Raw genomic sequence first — 20644 nt, 5'->3', positions numbered from 1 at the left:
GTCTTACAGTCATATTTCTCTTCGCACCCACGATTATTGCAAAATGCAGTGAAACAGGTGGAAATGGTTTCATTATTAAAATGCCAGGTCGTTTTCCCCCCACAGCTCTGTTTGCTGTGTTATCGCTTGCATCTCTTACCCTCCCACTTCTCTTTCCAACGCATTTTAGTTCCGATCTTTGAAGCCAGTGATGAAAATGTTTCTAATAGACATGACTTTAGATTAAGTTTTTATTCACACATCCACAATCCAAAAACAGTCCTGATGAGAAAGCTCACCATGCTCTAAAGTAGATTATTATTACTGTGGGTGGGCAGGGTAATTAAATGTCAGGCATTGAAGAGCTCTACCTGGATTCTGGTGACCCAAATATTTTATGTAGCATCACATAACAGGAGAGCAGAATGTTTCCACCAAAATATTAAGCAGCACAACTGTTTTCAATATTGATAATAATAATAATAATAATAAATGGTTCCCAACACCAGATCAGCATATTAGAATGACTTCTGAAGGATTGGAATACTGGCTGCTGCTGTAAATTCAGCTTTGCTATCATAAGAATATGTTTTTTGTAAATTGTAGTATTTCACAATATTAACGTTTTTACCATATTTTGATCAAATAAATGCAGCACTGGTGAGTATAAGAGACTTTTTTTCAAAAACATTAAAAAACAAACAAAAAAACAAAACACACAGACCCCAAACTTTTGAATGGTTTTGTGTGTGTATATTGTCCTTAGCGGGTGAAATTGTGAGAAACCTCTCAACAAATCCTGGCATGCTCAAGACTTGATTAGTACGCAAATCCTGCAGTGTTTATAAGCCCTTGCCATCTGATCAAATCAACCCTTTTTCTCCTCTGTAATTACATCTATTTTGCCATGAAATGTCATTATAATTCTTGCTGACAAAAGCAATGATGGACAAAAGATCACAATTAGCGAGCTGAGGACATCTTTGAGGGCTCGCACTTGAACATGCTGTCTGGTTCAGAATGAGGATGTGTCATATTCTCTATTCAGCACCTGTTTGGCCACAGGCCCTGAAGCGAAAGGTTCATTGTATACGTACAGCTCAAACTGTGAAAATGACATGTTAGAGCTGCATTTAGAATTCCTGACTCACTTTCCAACTTACTGTTGTCTATATAGATACAGATGTGGAACAATATAAAGGGAAAGTGTCAGAGATTTCTTTGTCAAGAGATGGTTACCTAGCAACCAAACATCCAATCAGTGCAAAACAACATCAGAGTGACTTTCCAGGCAATATATATATAATTTGTATAACTTGTATTCTTAGTACAGTATATATTTCTGAAAATAACACATTCCAGTGTTTCCTGATGTTGCTTTAAGCAAAACAAAATGTTTTTTTCCAAAAAAGACTATTTGGATTGTGATGGATTTGCATTAGATTAGTTTACAGAAGATGCACACAAATTAAACTAGATGATTTATGGGGTGACAATATTATGTGTTAACAAGAAAATTATGATCATGTTCACAGCTGGAGGGGGGGGGGGGGGGGGGGTATGGGAAACATCACAGATGTCAAGAAACAGCACAACTTGAATACATTTTATAAGCCTTACATTTAAACAAGTTACTACAAATACAATACTAAAGGTTAGGTGGTAATATTTTTTTAAAATGCTTATGCTCCTCAACCATAGAATGTAAAAAAATATGGACGTAGCGTCCGTGACGTCACCCATAGAGTTCTGAACAGCAGTTTTGAAGCGAAAATGAGGACGCGGCCATCTTAGCTGCGCGTCACCGCACGTCACTCCCGGATAACTGAAAATGGGCAAAGAGGCGGGGAGGTGGTTTGAGCTGATGTGATTGGTTGCTGAAACCACGCCCGCCTAGCTCGACGTGACCACGTTAGCAAGCAAAGGAGCTATCTATCTAGATACTATCTAAATTATTAATAAAGATAAGTTTTAACATCAGAAAGTTATAAAGGTTTACTGTCAATTTACGGTGTTTTTTTAAGATATAGATGCTCCAACACCAGTAATTTGTGTTGGGTGTGCAAATAACAACATGGAACATCAAATGGGACTTCATACCTTCATAATAGAGATCGCGAGATGAATCCAATCTGTGGCACTTGGGTAAAATATAAATGTCCATTGCAAAACAAACAAAAAAAAACATTTCACATTTCTTCTGAATGATCTGCTCTCTGTCATCGTTCTTCAAGAAAGGATGCAATCTGAGCAGCGATCGTATCTAACAAACAAATGAGCCTGTGTCCAAAGTATATTTTTTTCAAAATAGTGCAGCAGTTTTAGATATAATATCCAAGCAGTGCTGTCAGAGTTGTATATCCTCCTGGTTTTGTCATTGTAGTAACGTTAAATCTCGCAATCAAAACTTTCAGCCAATGCCACGATCCAACAACGTGTGTTCTGTCTCTTCCGCATGCATGCACATCTACATTTAGTCATTTTACATTTACATTTAGTCATTTAGCAGACGCTTTTATCCAAAGCGACTTACAAATGAGAGTAGTAGAATCAAATAAATCAACATGAGAACAACAGTATGTAAGTGCTGAGTGAAGTCACAGTTATGTCAGTAAAGTGCTCATAGCATTTTTTTTTTTTAATAAATACACAGATAGGAGAAGAATATTAGTCATGGTAAGTGCTACTACTACTGGGTCAAGTGCTGACGAAAAAGATACGTCTTTAGCTTTTTTTTGAAAATGGCTAGAGACTCAGCTGCTCGGATAGAGCGTGGCAGGTCATTCCACCAGCCAGGAACAGTCCCGGAGAAGGTCCGTGAGAGTGATTTTGTGCCCCTATGTGATGGCACCACAAGGCGCCGTTCACTTGCAGAACGCAGGTTTCTGGAGGGCGCGTAAGTCTGAAGTAGTGAGTTAAGGTATAGCGGTGCAGAGCCAGCTGTCGTTCTGTAAGCAAACATCAGAGCCTTGAATTGGATGCGAGCAGCTACTGGCAGCCAGTGCAGACTGATGAAGAGAGGAGTGACGTGCGCTCTCTTCGGTTCGTTGAAGACCAGTCTTGCTGCAGCATTCTGGATCAGTTGCAGAGGCTTGATAGTGCATGCTGGAAGGCCAGCCAAGCCAAGAGAGCATTACAGTAGTCCAGTCTGGATAGAACAAGAGCTTGGATAGAACAAGAGCTTGGACAAGAATTTGTGTCATCTACACAGAACATCTACACAGACACACATCAGTCTCGAATATTAGCAAGCCATATTTTATAATTGTATAAAATAATCGAGAAAAAAAGCACAAAAACGGCTGAGATGCCAAATTCAGCGGCAGCTGAGGTAAAGTGACAGCTCACAGCAGCGCACTCTACCTGTCACTCAAGTGACCACGCCCTTAATTATGCAGAACTTTTAAGGCTTAATATAATTTAAACGGATAAGTTATAAAAAATTCACCCCCCTCAGAGTTGTCATGAAGGGCAAAAATAGCAGTATAGACCAAAACCACAATTTGTACCAACTTGTAAACATGTTTTTTTCTACTATAAACTTGGCCAATTTAAAATGGGACTCTATGAGATTCTGCTCTCTTTTGGAGCCTGTCCCTAGCGGCCAGTCGATGAATCGCAGTTTAAGTTACTTCCGTATTGGCTTCACGAGAGAAAGGGGGAGGTTGCCGCTTGTCCTCAACACTGTATTTCTTTGATGAAAAACACAATAAAAACATTAATACTGTGAAATATTATAACAATTTTAATACTTAAATGCATACCTCGGGTCTTTCGACCCGGGACGTCATTCACTACCCTCCTCCTCATTCATTTTTTAAAGTTAGACATCAACCTTCTCAGTATTCCTCAATCAATTCATTATAAACAATATAACAAGAAAAAAATCTTACAATTATAAAATAATGCCTATTTTCCCATTCATTTTTTTGTAAAAATTGTATAGGGTCGCTAACGACCCGAGGTATGTATCGGTGTACATATTTAATTTTTTTTTTTCTGCACAAAAGTAATTGAAACTTTTATGATGGAATAAGTGCAATTCACCTTTATTCCACAAGGTTATTCCACGTCTGATACACAATGATGAAGTGACATTTCATTCAGACAGAATGCAACCTGATGACTTTTACATTGCTAAATTCATGGCACAAGCGGACTGGTTCCTGTCACATCTGCAGCCAACGAGGTTACTGCTCAACATTTATATAGCTGGTAAGCATTTGCTATAGCACTTTGTAATACACTTTCAAAGTTCTGAAACCCTCTACCTTCCCTAGCTCCACCTGTATAGATCTGCCACGGGTAATTTTATATATGCTATTTGTGCAGCAGCAGTCTGCCTTAAATGCTCACAATGCAGTGTTTAATTATTTACAAAATACCATGTTTTTTTCTATTTCCTAAAAAGTTGCATTTTTGGAGATACAAAGTTTTCAATATAATGCATCCTTGGTGAATAAAACTATTAATTACTTTTTTTTTTTTTTTTAAAAGACTGACCCCAGACTTTTGAATAGTCTAAATAAACTCAAATATACCATAAACATAAGCAAAAATAACTACATAATTGGGTAAGATTTGGCATACACTGTTATAAGTCAACATTAGTTCTCATGATTCAGAATATGTTTTGCAAAAATGTATATAAGCAAGTAACCAAATGTGAACAAGTCATTAGTATCGCAAGTCAAGAATTAGTAACAAGTCAGGAATATCATTAAATCAGCTGAATTGAAGCAAATACTGAACTGTGATGTAAAAGGCATTTCTTTCATACTATATCAATATGCTCAGAAAAAAATGGAAGGTGCATCCAGTCCATGTCTGCCACAGCCATGCCAGCCAAAACACACATAGCCTACACATACGGGCTGTGATGTACAGGCTGCTTTTATCAACAGCTCTGTGAACACTTAAAAGATTCAAAAGCCTTGTGATGTCTTTGTCAAGGGATGCTACATTCAGTGCTCATTTTCACAGGTACCTTTAAACAATATGTGAAAAAAGTTCCTCACCTCCCACTGGATATTCAACTTGAGATTAAGCTGAACTCATCTGCAGTAACACATCTCTCTTGAGGGTCTCACAACATCTCACAACAGTTGAAAGGTTTTTGATACTGACAGACTGAAATGACGTCGTACAGCAGAGGAAAATAATTCCTCAGAAAAAGCACAACCAGTATATACTGTAGTTATATATTTTTAATGAAATCCACTCCTGGAGACCCATAAACCCTTGAGTGCTGACCTTTTGCAACAACGTACTGCCATCAGATTGCTGCAAACAAACTTCATTGTGTTATTCGATTGTGGTTGTCAGTTAGTGTTTGTTCATTTCTCACTCAATGTCAGAATCACAACCGAACGGGAAACAAAGGAGTGGCATCTAGAATGCATTTCCTTGAGGCGTTATCTTTGGATCACCAAGGCCTAATATTACACTTGCAGGCTTTCTGAGAACAAACTTCAGCTCGCGAGTTCAAAACAAGATTGGCTTCCGACCGTTTCGTGAACCCAGCCTCTGGTGATGTAAATGCATGCAAATCTGCCTTCTAGGGTCTGAGACTGCCTCTCTGAGACCAGCTTAGATCAAAGTTTCACTTCTTAACTAGTGCTCACGGCTAATGCAGCCTCAGTTTAGCTAAGTACCACTTTAATGGCACTGCTAACATGTAAGATCAAATGTTGCACAAATTAGTTGAGATGTGTGAGACGCGGAGCCCGAGAGAATAAGCTTGTACTGTTATGTAACTTTGAATTCATTTCAATCACCTCTGCTATTAAATGTGGTGGTTTCTTTAAGTTCAAGACAAAGGTTTAATGTTCATTGAATGGTGTGTATTAGATTAATTCTAACATAAATTCTTGACTTCATCCTGCATGTGGTGATAAAAATCAATTGTAAAAGAACACAAAAGGTCAAATGTTTGTGTAGCGGTGATGAAAAAACAAACCAAGTGAAAAACAACAAAGATAACATCACGCTGTACGCAGAGTAAGAGTGCAACTCGTCTCTCATGCTGAGTTACTGAAATGACTCCATTATCTGTGCATTTCTGATGGAAAGAATGGTCATTTCTGCCATGGATGTTTGTCCACTATGTTATTGTTCCTCTTTTCACCAAAAAGCCTGGTGTGCATCCAGTGTTTTCTAATGAAAGTGTGCTGGGCTCATTATTGATTCAAATACAATGTGAAAAGAGTGAATAATGTCACTGAGATTAACAAGGCAATATCTGTTACTGAGGAAACAGGTTGCTGGGCTACTGAGCACTCTTTCCTTTCTTTCTTTTATATTCCCATGCATCCATTAGTGATGTGCAAAATGACATACTTTTTAAAACTCAAAAAATCTATCTATCTATCTATCTATCTATCTATCTATCTATCTATCTATCTATCTATCTATCTATCTATCTATCTATCTATCTATCTATCTATCTATCTATCAACCTGTCTCTTACTGAATGCTGCACCCACTGTGAATAATTCATGTGAAAATCACAAGTACAGCATATTATAAGTTTTAAAACTACGCTGATTCTGAAATAATGGAAAAGGTCAGATCTTACACTTGAGCATAAGCTGAGACTTTCATTAAACTCCCACAGTGGTGTGAGGAGATGAATGAGATGAGTAGACAGATGAGATGTGGGCGGTTGTGCACGTTTCTCAAGTAGATTCCTCCCCCAGACTCCTGTGAGTACGAGTCACACCCCCAGTCATGAGGCTACGATACACAAGACTAAACTACAGTAGAAATTATGCAGGGTCTCTCTTCAGAATCAGAGGCGGTCTAGGTCCGCTCTGAGACGGCCTCTGATGGAGGTCAAGTAAAACAGAGAGGAGAGAGGATATAACTCCTGCTATATTGCTATGGTAACTCTTCTGTGAGAAGGAAAAGTTTAAGAGAGCATATTGAACAGGAGGCTTGCACAGATGCCTCTCTCTTCTGCACAGAATTAAAAGGTACTTTTACTTGAGTGCTATTCATTTCTTAACATTTATACAGTAAGGACAAACTATACTTCAAAACATGAGGTCTCTTTGACTGTGTTCAAATGTAAATCTCTTTTCTAAAACTAATTGAGGTTTCAACAAATAGCCCAAAGTATGAGGCAAAAAATGAACTGAATGTATCAACATACTGTATAATGATACAAGTGAATAAAATAGACTCCCACTGACCTAATTCCCAAGATTTTAAAAAGTCATAAAATGAACAGATGAATGAACCCCATTCACAGTAGCCTTCATTGGTAGAAAAAAACTGAAATATTGATGAAATGACAGTTTCCAGAGATAGCAGATGTTCTTATCTTTATTCCTGATTTCATCATCATGATCTATCACATTCTATTGTAATTATTAATTACTGCAATTTATCATTTCAAAATATGATTTCTCAGGCTCAAGTTTTCTCAGATGAGCACACATACCGTACAATGTTGCACACATACTCACATATTGAGAACATTTGACTTTGATGCTGAGGAAAATAGCACAATCTTATAGAGGAAAGATCAATAAAAAGCCAGACAGAACAGAACGGCTCTTGTTTGACACTGTACAGATTTGGCAGGCACATCTGACACAAAACTTCCTTGTGTGAAAGAAAGAAGGGAAACTCAGGCTCAACACCAAAAAAATGGACAAAACCCTGTTCTTTTGAACTTTCTATTCATCAAAGAATCTTGAAAAAAGTATTAAGGTTTAAAAAAAAGTGTTTTCAAGAATTAACAAGTCGGGTCAAGTCACCTTCATTTATATAGCGCTTTTTACAATGTAGATTGTGTCAAAGCAGCTTTAAATTGATAATTGGTACATTAATTTGGCTCTTAAAGAAGAGTGTCAATGCAGGCAGATCAAAGCACTGTTGAATATCAAATGTCAAGTCAAATGTCAACAAGAACAACTGTTTTCAACATTGATAATAACAGTAAGTTTAATGAGCACCAAATCAACATATCAGAATGATTTTTGAAGGATCATGTGACAGTGAATACTACAGTAATGTCATCACAGGTATAAATTACAAATATATGTATGTATGTATGTATGTATGTGCATATTATACGGTGGGTATAGAAAATATCCAGACCCCCTTACATTTTTCACTCTTTGTTATATTGCAGCCATTTTCTAAAATCATTTAAGTTCATTTTTTTTCCTCATTAATGTACACACAGCACCCCATATTGACAGAAAAACACAGAATTGTTGACATTTTTGCAGATTTATTAAAAAAGAAAAACTGAAATATCACATGGTCCTAAGTATTCAGGCTTTTGCTGTGACACTCATATATTTAACTCAGGTGCTGTCCATTTCTTCTGATCATCCTTGAGATGGTTCTACACCTTTATTTAAGTCCAGCTGTGTTTGATTATACTGATTGGACTTGATTAGGAAAGCCACACACCTGTCTATATAAGACCTTACAGCTCACAGTGCATGTCAGAGCAAATGAGAATCATGAGCTCAAAGGAACTGCCTGAAGAGCTCAGAGACAGAATTATGGCAAGGTACAGATCTGGCCAAGGTTAAATTTCTGCTGCACTTAAGGTTCCTAAGAGCACAGTGGCCTCGATAATCCTTAACACTCTGAGGTCTGAAAACGCGCCGGCGCGTTTTGCAGGTTTTTTTTCACATTGCAGCAAAACAGACTTAAAATACTCCGTCATTTTTTGTCATAGAGACATAAGTAATATATCAATTGAAACTATAGAATATCTTCTTTTATTTGTATATACTCAGAGTAAAAACAAAATGTTGTGCTTTTTGTAAAATAAAGAAATCTAACATGATGCGTGATTTCTCCTCTCCCTCTGAATGAAGTCCAATCTGATAGTTCTCAGAAAATGAACTGTAATTTAGTGAATACTAATCACAGAAAAATTAAACTTATGTCTAAAAAAACGTTAAGATGTCAGGTTTTAAACCATGTAAGTCAAATCGAAAACAAACCTTCAGTGTTTATGTAATCTGTATGAAAAGAGAGCCATGTCAGAAATCCGTGTTTCAGCTCATTATCCGCTAATGCGGCCACGCCCACGGAGCCAGTGCTATTCAGACGCAAATTCAGAGGCAATACATGCATTCATCGTCTCAATCGTGTATTTATTGTCTTGAAAAGTGTTTATCTGGATGTAAAAGTCATGGTTAGCGATCTCTAGAAGACATGCAGTTAGTTCCTGTTTACTTTTCTTCTATAGATGAATTTTAGATGAGTTTTTGTTTCTTTAGCACCCTCCTGCTGCTGTATGAATTGGAAACTCCATTCATGGAATAGCCTCTTCTTCTTTTAGATGAATTTGTGGACTAAAAATGCACAGAGCGCCCTCCGAAAACACCAGCGCTTATAGTAATGACAATGAATATTAAATTAATATAACTCCTCTGTATAGAAAATTGACATAAGCATATGAGAATCCAATATTTCTCCAAATGTGCATGCTTTGAACCCTTTGACGCGTACGATCACACCGGTGTGATCAGTCTTGGCTGGCCCCAGAAGCGTACGATCACACCGGTGTGATTATAACGTTCAGTGCATTAGGTGATCAACTGCCAAATTCAAATGTGCGTGCGCGCTTTAACTGGCGCTAGACACACGCAGCGCTTATCATATATCACATATATGCAGTGTTTTCAACCAAATAATGTTCATTTCAGGTTTCAGACATTTAAATACACATGAGTACTAACAAAACAATATATTTAGAGTTTGTAAAATACACAATGATGTCCATAGAAGCGGAAACCCTTTCCATTATAACTTACAACACGTTTAATTCATATCAGATACACATTGTGAAAGTAACTTAAAAACTTACTCTATTCTTCCCCAGTTCACCGGCACACTTACTTTCATGTATTTCGGGAGAAGTGGACAAATTCACGGGTTGTAAATCCAACAGATCCGATTCTCTGCGCGGTGCAAACTAACATGGCGGCGCCCATCGCTCATATGGCTCAACTAACGCGATCGTTATAAAGGTGTTTAAACAGCAAAACACATCCACTTGCACATATTTGGCAATCGGAATATTAGATATGTCATGCTATAATTAACAAATTTGTGAATATTTTGAATAAAAAAGGAAAAATTAAATGAAAGCAGATCATCATTCATACAGTGCTGCGGTGTGCCACATAACAAGCAATGACGCGTCACCATGGAAACCATAAAGTGATACGTTCCAAATAACGGTCGCCTTAAAAAACTCACGCTGGGGGGTCAGCCAGAATATTTGAAACTTACGTGCGAAAGGGTTCTAAAAGCCTATATTCAGACTCTTTGCATCACAGAAATACATTATATTTTAAAGTATAATATAAAACCATTACTTTATATTGTAATAATATTTTTCTGTATGTTTCATATATCATAATGAGCTTGAGACATCACAGAAGGTTTTTTTCACAGCCTACCTGACTGAAATGCCTCATTAATATGCAAGTCATTTCAGCTCATTACTATCCAATTCTTTTGTCTTCTCAGGTGAGAATGGCCCATTTTCAGTGGTGATTCACGTCTCCTCGCATGCTGTGTTTCTTGGCAAAAGGTGTCTTACAAAAACTAAATCAATATATTGTTTTATATGAAGGAGTAGGCAGCATAATTTTTACATAATTTTGAAGCAAAAACTCTAGTCTACAACCTCCAATACCCAAAAGTCTTGTGAACACAGATTTACTATCCTTTTTTTGGCCTTATTTCAGTGACTTAAGTTTTTTGTTTTTTCAATAACCACGCATAAATGTTATTCCTTCAAAAACACAAACATGTACATACATGTTCCTCACATATTATTGTAGCCTAGTTTGTGCTGAATACAGTGTAATGACACTTTTTCCATTAATATGTTTATGAACAACTGAAAAAAGCACAAATGTCAGGGCATGTCAAAACTTCTCCAAGCCCCAAATCAGCCTCAGACTCCAGAGGGTTAACACTAGAACTACCAAGGCAGTCATTTTGACCGTTTTAAAGATTTGCAATGTAATAACTTTGTTGAAATAAAACCCATATAACTACAGTTCCATGACTTTTCTTAAATTAATGTAAATTTTATTTTAACATTGTTATTTTATTAAAATTACAAAACACAAAAGAGTTCTGAGTATTTCTACCTTGAATGGCCATAGCGGTCAATTTGACCGCACATATTACAGGCGTTGTATCTCCTCAGTGCTTTTTCCTGCCGTTAAAGATGTGCGTAGCTGTTGCCTAGCAACCTTTCTCTGGCAGTTTTGTATGCTTTTGCTAAGCTAAAACTTAGCTTTACCGTCAAAATGGCAACAAGAAAGAAAATGACTGTCACTGAGGTTTTATCCTTGCTTGAGAACATTGATGGTGCAGAGTCTGATGGAGGAGCAGAGAGCGATGTCTCTTGGTCTCTTGACAGTTCGTCTGACTTGTGTTATGATGTTTATTATCTGTCCTAATATAACAGAACTATTTATTCATTCTAGATTTCATTAGAGGCTGCATAAAATTGTTTCCGATTCGTGTGGTCCAAACATTTCCGATAATGCTAAAGCATTGTAAACTCCAAAAGTCAAAATGTATTGAATAAAGACAGATGTAATAATTTCCAAAATTCACAATATGTTTTTATCTAACGAAATAGTCTGCTTCATTTTATATTTGTTGACATTTTGACTTTCAAAAACAACATTTTAACTGCGGTGAAAAACTTTGATCTCCAGCTTGCCGGATGCAAATTGCGGAAAGCAAATTGCGACATGCACTTTTGTGGGAGGTCTAGTAGCTCTTACACAATAATATCACGAACATATTATATTATGTATGCTTAAATTACCCCACATTTTTCATAAAACATGACCATAGAAGCTTTGAAGTAAATATAACATGACAAAAATGACATTCACTGCTGTCTGGTATGAACAGTCAAAATGACCGCTATTGGCAGTTCTAGTAGTTATAGAATTCCGGTAGTGCTAGTGTTAAATGGAAGATGTTTGGGATGACCAGAACCCTTCCTAGAGCTGTCCGTCCGGCCAAACTGAGCTATCGGGGGAGAAGAGCCTTGGTGAGAGAGGTAAAGAAGAACCCAAAGATCACTGTGGCTGAGCTCCAGAGATGCAGTCGGGAGATGGGAGAAAGTTGTATAAAGTCAACCATCACTGCAGCCCTCCACCAGTCGGGGTTTTATGGCAGAGTGGCCCGACGGAAGCTTCTCCTCAATGCAAGACACATGAAAGCCTGCATGGAGTTTGCCAAGATGGTGAGAAACAAGATTCTCTGGTCTGATGAGACCAAGATAGAACATTTTGGCCTTAATTCTAAGCGGTATGTGTGGAGAAAACCAGGCACTGCTCATCACCTGTCCAATACAGTCCCAAAAGTGAAGGATGGTGGTGGCAGCATCATGCTGTGGGGGTGTTTTTCAGCTGCAGGGACAGGACGACTGGTTGTAATCGAGGGAAAGATGAACGCGGCCAAGTACAGGGATATCCTGGATGAAAACCTTCTCCAGAGTGCTCAGGACCTCAGACTGGGCCGAAGGTTTACCTTCCAATAAGACAATGACCCTAAGCACACAGCTAAAATAACGAAGGAGTGGCTTCACAACAACTCCATGACTGTTCTTGAATGGCCCAGCCAGAGCCCTGACTTAAACCCAACTGAGCATCTCTGGAGAAACCTAAAAATGGCTGTCCACCAACGTTTACCATCCAATCTTACAGAACTGGAGAGGATTTGCAAGGAGGAATGGCAGAGGATCCCCAAATCCAGGTGTGAAAAACTTGTTGCATCTTTCCTAAACGACTCATGGCTGTATTAGATCAAAAGGGTGCTTCTACTAAATACTGAGCAAAGGGTCTGAATACTTAGGACCATGTGATATTTCAATCTTTCCTTTTTAATAAATCTGCAAAAATGTCAACAATTCTGTGTTTTTCTGTCAATACGGGGTGCTGTGTGTACATTAATGAGGGAAAAAAATGAACTTAAATGATAGCAAATGGCTGCAATATAACAAAGAGTGAAAAATGTAAGGGGGTCTGAATACTTTCCGTACCGTACCCACTGTATATATATATGTATATATATGTATATCTGCACATATATATATGTATATCTGCACATATATATATATATATATATATATATAAAAAAATTTTTTTTTTTTTTTTTTTGAAAAGTCTGGTCACGTTAAGAATATAAGATGCATAAGAAGATGACTTTCAACATGAATTTTCCATATTTTTTAAGAGTAAAGGATATGAAAAGCCCTTGCCCCAGGGTTGCATTAGGAATCTTTTTGAGGAAGCCCAGTGTACCTTTCCAGCTCTACAATGGGCTCCAGTCTTCTGTCAAGAAAGAGAACAATACTTCCCTTATTCCACTGATAGCACCTATTGGACAACATCACACACTTGCACTTCAAAGGATACTTCACAATTTAAAGATGTCTGAGTTGCCAGGTGTATTGGGAAAGAACGTGTATAACAAATAATAAGAATAAGAATAATAATAATAATAATAAAGAAAAGATCTCCTTTTATTTCCAAATTAAAACACAATCTATTGATGAAAGTAAGTCAGTAACAAACAGAACATGACAATCAAGATCAAAAGACATGGAAGCACAGTATCTCGCCACTCTGTCTTGAAGAAAACAACTGAGAGGAAATGAGCAACTACCGTAACAACATTCAACCTGAGCTGAGCTCCAATCACTTGCTAAAAGCTTTAGTTTTCATGCTACAGCAGTTTAGAAGTGTTCTGCCCTCCACAAACTCATCTGTACGTAACAGCGAGGTCTTGAGCTCACAGATGGTCTTGTCCTCTGTGGGACACACGTCAGGCCCACTGTGATCTCTAATGTTCATTCTATTCACACTCACTAAAAGCAAAAAGTGGTTAAAATTCAACCAGTGAGCAACAAGCACAAGCATTTGCTTTTTGCAAGACCTTGCTTTTTCTGTCATGAGTGGGAGTTTTGATAAAAACAAACCCTTGTATAGCCAGCTTGATTCAAAAATTCATTGAAATGTTAGCACAAAAGTATTTCACTAACCTTAAACTCTTCAGTTCAATAGAAGATTACTAAGGGCGCCAAATAACGCTGTCAAACAGGTGACCAGTAGCCTTCTTCTTATTTAAAGTATTTTAATAGCATTAAAGGTATGACACCAGCAATGAAGCACATAATTGAGACATTATAAAGGCTAACATACGACAGAGATTAAACTTGTGTTCACAGTGTATTCCAATGCTTGTGTATTGTACACTCATACTTTAATAAAAGGGAAACATCATCCATTATACGCAAGAGAACTACCTTTATACATCTGAAAGACAATTTGATCATTAATCTGAAGGGGGGGGATAAAGAGAGAGTTGGTGTTTCATCCTATAATAACTTGTCTGCATCTGTCACTGTCAGCAACACACTTTGAAAATGATAAACTACATCAAGTACTGGCAGCAATTTTGACATGAACTTCAATTTTTCTACCACCAAGCTTTTGTTATTCTACAGAATAAATCCTGATTTTAAAATATATATATACAGTGCACAGCATAAATGAGTACACCCCCTCTGAAACTTCTGAAAGTCAACAATTATGTTAGGGTTATTTAGAGATATAATGCTCCAGCAAGTCTGCTTAATCAATTACCAAAGAATGTCAAAATTATTCAGGAAAATAAGATTTTCTTATCAAGGTGATAAAATGTTGTGTAGCAAAAATAAGTACACCCTCCTAAAAGTTACTAAATAAAATGAAATCAAAATTTTCTAATGTAAGTTTAAGGCAATGTTTGATCAACAGGTAAGTATGTTGAACCAAAACATTTAAAGAGAAGTAATATCTTGTCAATTAAAATTGTTTATAGCCCACTGAATCATTCTCAGACTTAATGCTGACAACAATGGAAGCACTTGGGAGAGAACTGTCAGGAGACTTATTTCTTAGTACAAAAGAGGACAGTGGTACAAGAGGATTATCAAATCATTGTTTTAAGTGTGAAAATATAGCAAAAGTAACACAGAAATTCAAAAACAATGGACTTGTGACAAGGCCCCTGAAATAATCAGGCCTTCATTTTAAGTTTTCATTTAGTGATGAGGGATTTTTTGCTAGACAATGAGCAGGAGAAATACCAAGCGAGTGTCTCAGAGCCAGCAAAAGCTATGAAAAGAGTGACTGTTTATCTCACAGAGTAAGATGCAGCCTGCAGAAATGACATGCATGGTTGTTGTTCTCACTGGAACTAACTACTGTAGCCAAAGCACAATAAAGTCAGTTAGCCATTTCCAAAACCCATATTTACAAAATATAGATTCTGGGAATCAATACTCTGGTCTTATGAGACAAAATCAATCATTTTGGATCAAACAGCATCCAAAATGTTATGGTGTTGCTAGAGGAGGAGTACAGTGAGAAGTGCCTTGTTCCCACAGTAAAGTTCAGTTGTAGTAAAGCTCTTATATAGGGATGTATGAGTGCTGAAGGTGTGAGGGAGTTGTGCTTTATCAATGCTGTCATGAATTCCCACACCACGGTGTAATTTAAAACACAAACTTGAAACAGAAGAGGTTTCCCTTTCCTCATTCCCTGCATTGTTGGGCATTTTTTCAACATGACAATGGGGATATGCATTCTCCCAAGGTGAAAAACCTTCTGTGGACACGTATTGCACTCAATCTTAACACTCTTGAGCGCCTGTGGGGGATTCTGTAGAGACGAGTTGAGCAACACTCCCCATTAAAGATCAGGGCATTTAAGGAGCTCATCATCCAGGAGTTAAACAGGACAGATGTGACAATTTTTCATGAGCTTGAACACTCCGTGTCAAGAAGGGTCAGAGCAGTATATTCAAAATTATGGCGGGCATACTAAGTACTAGATTATTATACGTTTGTTGAATTAAATCTAGGGTGTACTAATTTCTGCAATCCTTAATTTAAACAAAATTGGCTAATTTACTTATTTCATGACTATTAAAGACATATATTTCTCAGTTTTTATTATGTATGTTTAATACATTTTAGTTTTGCCATCTTTCCATGAACTGTATTAGTGATCATAAAGAAAATACATCTTTTGTATTTGTTCAGAGGGTGTGTACTCATTTATGCTGTGCACTGTATATACAGTCAAACCAAAATTTATTCAGACACCTTGATCATTTCATTCATTAATACAGTTTATTCACTATAGTTTAAAAAAGGTAATAAAATGAGACAAGATCTCAGAGTTAAATTGTGTCAGAAAAAAATAATAATCTTAAGCAAAACATGGTCAGGTCAAAAGTGTCTGAATAATCTTTGGTTCCAAATCTTTAACAATTTTACTGGTAGTCCACTGTATGAAGAATTTTTGGGTATAATATTTCACAGTTTACGTTATTTTGCTATCCTCACTTACATAAATGAACTATAGTGTCCTGCACCCACTAGTAAAAATATATCAAAAATATAAATCATTTTTGGTTTGTATATATATGTTTTCACAAATATCTTTACAGTTTTTGCCCTCCTGAAGCTCAAACAGTACACAGAGGATTCTAGTAATGCCAAGGTCACAGTTTCGATTCCCAGGGAATGCATGAACTGATAAAATGCGATCACTTTGAGTAAAAATGTCTGTTGTATATTAAAAATTCATAAATGTAAACATTTCAAATGTGGAAAAATTTGAAGTATAATTTACAAGCAGAGGTCACTTACCAGAATTATTTAATGAAATATGTGAATTTCGTTATTAATTTTAGAGATTTATTTTATGATCTTATAGTCCATTATTCATTTCCAACATGATACAAGAGACATTAGAGTAGTGGCAGTATGTTGGCATGGACAATGGTGAAATATACTGTATAGAGGTCATTGGACTGCCAAGACTGACCAATCAGAATCGAGCATTCCAGAGAGCCGTGTAATTAATGAAAATTGTATTAACACATTCTGGAAACTCCAGTCCTCAAGGGACTTAGTTACAGGCAGAGCAATGTAAAGGTTGAGAAAACACGCTTTCGATATTTCTAGGACAGACACTGTGTATATCCGCAGAGAAATTGCTCCTTTCACTATCTCCTGACTCCTAGAACATTAGCAAAGGCACTGATGTGATCCACCAAGACACAGGGGTGCAGGCAGGTCCTCTGTCCTTCTGTAGCCGACACAATTCCTCTCGCTGTAGACATCTTCCTGACAACAGTACTTACAGGGATTCCTGTGCCGTACCGAAAAATGCAATCATCTCTGTCCAGGCTTTATTGTCTGAAGGGATGAAAAGCTCTTCCCAACATCTGACCGTTATCTCAGAACGTTGTTAAACAAGGTCATCTTCATCTCGTAAGATGGATGGGGTTATTATTAAATATCTTTGCAGGCTAATGCAGGATGCCTGTCTGCACAGAGTGGCTTTAAAGTTTAATGCATGAGGTGTTCAGACACAAAGAGGCAAAAAGATAAAAGTAAACCAAGAATATTTTGGGAAGATGAATCACCTTCATCTGCTATTTGACACAAGATTACTCATGGAATATTTACAACAAATCTCAACTATTTTTTGTTTGCTAGGCAGTCTCCTGGCAATCTGCATCTGCTGGTCTCCCCGTTTGTTTCAGTACGAAGCGCACATTTTTTCCCCCTGCTGTTCACAAACATAAGTGGAAAATGAAGCACACTCTAAATCCTTTTTAATTGGTTCTTTGATTCCACAGAGTCCTGATAACGACGGGTCAACAAGCGCAGGCAAGTTTTGTATTTTTTTCCCCCCGGCTGAGACGCAGGCTCCTGCAGAGACACTGTTGTTTCAGGTTAGAATTTTTTTCTTTTCCTTTTTTACCAATTAAAATTTCTTTCTTTTTTGTTTTTAATTCTCACCCTTGCACAGCCATAACAATAAATGGCAGGAGGGCCAGTGTCAAACGAAGTCTTATCTGTCTAAAACACATGTGCTTTCTTTTATTATCAACTTTTCTGCTCTCCTCAAATTGGAATGCCCTTATTTTTTGTGTTCATGGCACGTGTAATTTTATTTTTCAGTACCCTGGCCAATGAATATTTAATTAAGGAGCAAGTGGCTCTTGTTCTAACTGATTTGTATGTGTTTGCTGTTCTGTTGGTCAAGTCCGACTAATCTACATTGCCATTACTTCAGTGAAGAATAGTGAAATTAATTTAATAATTTGAAAAGAAAAGAAAAGAAAAGAAAAGAAAAGAAAAGAAAAAAGAAAAAAGAAAGGCACAATAATTAGTTATATTTTTGGAATACAGTTTAAAGTCTTGCAGCAGTACACAAGCTGTGAGCACAAGCAATTTCTTTATTAATTGCAGCTGCTTTATTCTGGACTCCAGTGAAATGAGCCTGTACTGGAGGAACAATGAAAAATAGGTGTGGGCCAAAATTTTTGTGGTGGTCATGATTTTTTTTCCCCCCCATGTATGTCGGTTCTTCAAATTACCAGGCTGTTTAAAGACGTGTTCAGTATTCTGCAGAACATAAAATGCCATTTCAAGTCAACAAACATACAAACTAAACTTTCACGTTGTAGCATGGCATGAACTATAATCGCCTTATTTCCTTTGAATGTAAGTTGTTTCAAAAAACAAGGCATGAATCCCCATTTTCTTGTTGTCGGGACACCACTGTGTCACAATGAAATTCATTTAAGTTTTCTTTTGTGGAAACTAGAAAGCACATTGCAACAAGACGTTCTGTGCAAATTTGAACAAAGTGACACTTGACGGATATATCGTGACCAATCATGAGATTCTCTGAATTTCTGTTCCAGTCACACTGAGGTAAAATTACTATGACATACTTCATTTCTGAATTCAGAAGAAAGAGACAGGAGGGGAAACATCAGACCTTCTTTGTGGAAAAGCAGCTCATGGCGCTTTCAAACACTTCTATATAACATTTCAAACATTTCTATAAACTAGTAATGAATCACTAATGTTACTCTGCCAAAACTGCATACTCATATACATATGCACATGGTTAGGGGTCAGAAAAGCCACAGCAAAGACAAAAAAAATAAATAAAAATCTATTTCAGATTAATGCAGTTCTTTAGAACTTTCTTTTCATCAAAGAATCTTGAAAAAGAGTATCATGGTTTCCACAAAAAATATTAAGCAGCACAACTGTTTTCTACTGAGCCCTGGACATGACATGCAGGAGAAAAATTGTAGGCTAAATCGTGCACACGATTTAATTTTTTTCTTGCATGTCATGTGCGGGGCTCTGTAGTTTTCAACACTGATAATAATAAAAAATATTTCTTAATGCCATATTAGAATGATTTCTGAAGGATCATGTGACACTGAAGACTGGAGTAATGATGCTGAAAAATCAGCGTTGCCATCACAGGAACAAATTACATTTTAAAATACATTAAAATAGGAAACAGTTATTTTAAATTGTAATAATATTTCACAATATTACTGTTGTTACTGTATTTTAATCAAATAAACAGCCTTGATGAGCATAAGAGACTTCTTTCTAAACTATTGTAGCGTCTGGACCAATCAGGCACACAATTATTCATTATATTTAATGAATTACCCATAAACTCACTCTATCAAAGTTCTGTGAACCCATCCCCCTAAAACTGCAACTATCATCCCAAACGTGGCTAAACCACAGGCAGAACTAGGTGTCCTGTTACTTTCACTACAGATACTTGGAACTCTTGCGATCAGAAATCATTTTTCAGAGACTAGTGACTCTGACTTCATTCTTTCTGAGAAAGACAAATAAACCGTCTTAATCGTATGTATTCTCTATATAACCACTTGGGAAATGTATAAACGTATCCAATTTTCCCATCTCATGACTTTCCTTTTATAGGCTTTATTCTATGTAATAATTCTCTCGTTTTAACTGTTTTGGTATTAATGTTCCATAGTTGCAAATGTATAGTTAACTGAAATTACATTGGTAGCATGTTTGGTATCTACGGACTCCGACTTTCATTTCCTATTTGGTAATTTATGTTGCATGTTACTAACTCTGTGACACATTAGTATTATAAGAATCTAGAAGGTTCTTTTCTCATTCATCCAATCCAGTGTCTTATGCTAATATCTTGCTACAGAACAAAGACTCGTAAAACTTCCCTCCGAGGGGGTAACTCCTTATTGGCTCGGACACCTTAAGAGGGTGTGACATCTTCACCCCTTATATTCACTGATCACAGAATCAAACTTCTCCTCCTCTTCTCTTTAACTGACAAATGCTGATGTTAAGATGATGCTGTAGAAGCTAGAAGCTTCTAAGGAACCCCAAGCCTCGGCCTAGACCTTCCATTCACCAAAGATCCTCTGAATCCAACTGGTTCTCTTTCGTCAAGACAATATCAGCAAAGATTCAACGGAAGCCTCCACAAATTGCATCAGGACAGTTTTAATTCAACTTGGAGAGACATGCAAGTATCAAACTTGGTCTCATTTTCTGATACATTGAGTATCCTTACCCCTTTTAATGAAGGGCCTGTTAAAACTAAACTGATGGTTTGCTCAAGGCTGTTGATCTGCTGAATGTCAAACAATGCTGTAACTTCTTGCTTCCTGTACTCTGCTTTAGCTCTCTCTCTCTCTCTCTCTCTCTCTCTCTCTCTCTCTCTCTCTCTCTCTCTCTCTCGGTAAACTGTATGCATGTATGTGT

The 20644-nt window shown here is 37.0% G+C and overlaps 1 protein-coding gene across 1 annotated transcript in view; it reads right to left on the bottom strand.

Moving 5' to 3' along the window:
- The window catches only part of tmem8b (transmembrane protein 8B), a 130841-nt gene that overhangs the window by 47537 nt on the left and 62660 nt on the right, over positions 1 to 20644 (bottom strand). The window lies entirely within an intron of this gene.

Source organism: Chanodichthys erythropterus, chromosome 13, assembly GCF_024489055.1.
Source record: "Chanodichthys erythropterus isolate Z2021 chromosome 13, ASM2448905v1, whole genome shotgun sequence".
In the NCBI taxonomy this organism is placed as follows: domain Eukaryota; kingdom Metazoa; phylum Chordata; class Actinopteri; order Cypriniformes; family Xenocyprididae; genus Chanodichthys; species Chanodichthys erythropterus.
Note: the sequence above shows the minus strand (reverse complement) of the source record. Positions and strands in the feature narration are given on the sequence as shown.